Here is a 3138-nt window from a genome sequence, read left to right as displayed (position 1 = left end):
AGGTGTCAGAACAATCGGGCATAAAAGAGTCCATAGTGTAAGGCCTGCACAGATGTATGGACATGAACATTAAGAGAAGCCATCTTGTCTGGTCTTGAAAAGGGCAGGATGAGTTCAAAATCTTTGAATTTCAAATAGCTAACTCCCAGATTAAGGATCTGTGCAAAAATGTTTGCAAAAGTACTTTCTTGCGAGAAGGGGGTTTAGCACATACAATAAAGGTCTTCATGCCTTTGTAGAGACATATCATAAACTGCTGTCTGTAGATAGGTAACTAAGTAGAATTGTGCTGAGTTTCAGTTCTTAGTGAATAGAAAGAGGATCGAATTTTCTTTGTAATTTTCATATTAATATGTGAGTTGATTTTGGGTTTTATATAATATGTTTGAGATCTGTAAGTTTCTATATAACTAGAAGTGTGTTGATTACCGTATTTTTAGCCCTATAAGACGCACTGGCCTATAAGACGCACCTAGGTTTTTGAGGAGGAAAATAAGAAAAAAAATATTTTTAACCAAAAAGGTGTGCTTTTGGTGGGTTTTGAACTAATGGTGGTCTGTGGGTGACGCACTGTCATGTTGGGGATCTGTGGATGGCACTGTTATGGGGGATCTGTGGATGGCAATGTTTATGGGGAGGGGCATCTGTGGATGGCACTGCTATGGGGTGGGGGATCTCTGGATGACATTGTTATGGGGTGGGGGATCTGTTGATAGCACTGTTATGGGGGGGGGGATCTGTGGATGACACTGCTATATATGTGTCATCCACAGATCCCCCTTATACCAGTGTCCCCCAATACACTGGCCCTCTGCTCACCGAAGTATTTCTAGACCGTAATCCTTAACCTGTTAATAAGTTTAACTAAAGCTGCGCTCTCCCCTGTTCACCTGTATCCCCTGTATCAGTACAGCACTTACTAACAAGCTTTCATAGCAGGCAGAGCGGCTGGCAGCGTTACGTCACTCACTGACATCGCGCGCCTGCTCCGCCTGCTTCACTCATAAAGTGTGAGGAGCAGGCGCGCGACGACAGTGAGTGACGTTACTGCTGCCGTCCGCTATGCCTTCTATAGAAGCTTGTTCGTAAGTGCTGTACTGATACAGGGGAACGGGGAGAGTGCAGCTTTAGTTAAACTTATTAACAGGATAAGGATTAATGTTTATAAATACTGCGGTGAGCGGCGGGCTCGGTGTAAGAGTACAGTGACTGCATCGGGCCCCACCCCTAGTTCTGAACTCCAGCCCCTCCTCTCTCCCAGCTCATACATCGCAGTCTGCGATGCTGCAGCATTGCAGACTGTGATGTAAAATGGAAGCATTCGCCCCATAAGACGCAGGGGAATTTCCCCCGCACTTTTGGTGGGAAAAAAGTGCGTCTTACGGGGCGAAAAATATGGTACTTTATATATAAGGTACAGTTGCAAGAAAAAGTATGTGAACCCTTTGAAATGATATAGATTTCTGCACAAATTGGTCATAAAATGTGATCTGATCTTCATCTAAGTCACAACAATAGACAATCACATTCTGCTTAAACTTATAGCACACAAAGAATTAAATGTTACCATGTTTTTATTGAACACACCATGTAAACATTCACTGTGCAGGTGGAAAAAGTATGTGAACCCCTAGACTAATGACATCTCCAAGAGCTAATTGGAGTGAGGTGTCAGCCAACTGGAGTCCAATCAATGAGATGAGATTGGAGGTGTTGGCTACAGCTGCCTTGCTCTATAAAAAACACACACCAGTTCTGGGTTTGCTTTTCACAAGAAGCATTGCCTGATATGAATGATGCCTCGCACAAAAGAGCTCTCAGAAGACCTACAATTAAGAATTGTTGACTTGCATAAAGCTGGAAAGGGTTATAAAAGTATCTCCAAAAGCCTTGCTGTTCATCAGTCCATGGTAAGACAAATTGTCTATAAATGGAGAAAGTTCAGCACTGCTGCTACTCTCCCTAGGAGTGGCCGTCCTGTAAAGATGACTGCAAGAGCACAGCGCAGACTGCTCAATGAGGTGAAGAAGAATCCTAGAGTGTCAGCTAAAGACTTACAAAAGTCTCTGGCATATGCTAACATCCCTGTTAGCGAATCTACGATACGTAAAACATTAAACAAGAATGGATTTCATGGGAGGATACCACAGAGGAAGCCACTGCTGTCCAAAAAAAACATTGCTGCACGTTTACAGTTTGCACAAGAGCACCTGGATGTTCCACAGCAGTACTGGCAAAATATTCTATGGACAGATGAAACCAAAGTTGAGTTGTTTGGAAGAAACACACAACACTATGTGTGGAGAAAGAGGCACAGCACAACAACATCAAAACCTCATCCCAACTGTGAAGTATGGTGGTGGGGGCATCATGGTTTGGGGCTGCTTTGCTGCATCAGGGCCTGGACGGATTGCTCTCATCGAAGGAAAAATAAATTCCCAAGTTTATCAAGACATTTTGCAGGAGAACTTAAGGCCATCTGTCCACCAGCTGAAGCTCAACAGAAGATTGGTGTTGCAACAGGACAACGACCCAAAGCATAGAAGTAAATCAACAACAGAATGGCTTAAACAGAAGAAAATACGCCTTCTGGAGTGGCCCAGTCAGAGTCCTGACCTCAACCCGATTGAGACGCTGTGGCATGACCTCCAGAAAGCGATTCACACCAGACATCCCAAGAATATTGCTGAACTGTAACAGTTCTGTAAAGAGGAATGGTCAAGAATTTCTCCTGACCGTTGTGCACGTCTGATCTGCAACTACAGGAAATGTTTGTTTGAAGTTATTGCTGCCAAAGGAGGTTCAACCAGTTATTAAATCCAAGGGTTCACATACTTTTTCCACCTGCACTGTGAATGTTTACATGGTGTGTTCAATAAAAACATGGTAACATTTAATTCTTTGTGTGTTATTAGTTTAAGCAGACTGTGATTGTCTATTGTTGTGACTTACATGAAGATCAGATCACATTTTATGACCAATTTGTGCAGAAATCCATATCATTCCAAAGGGTTCACATACTTTTTCTTGCAACTGTATATGCATGGGATCTATTATAAGAATTAGGTGAATTTCTTCTAGAGTCTCAATGTATACGTAAAATAATTACTTCAGTCTTAGGAAAACTTTTCTTGGAAT

The sequence above is a fragment of the Bufo bufo genome, chromosome 3, assembly GCF_905171765.1.
Source record: "Bufo bufo chromosome 3, aBufBuf1.1, whole genome shotgun sequence".
In the NCBI taxonomy this organism is placed as follows: domain Eukaryota; kingdom Metazoa; phylum Chordata; class Amphibia; order Anura; family Bufonidae; genus Bufo; species Bufo bufo.
This window is presented reverse-complemented; position numbering follows the sequence as displayed.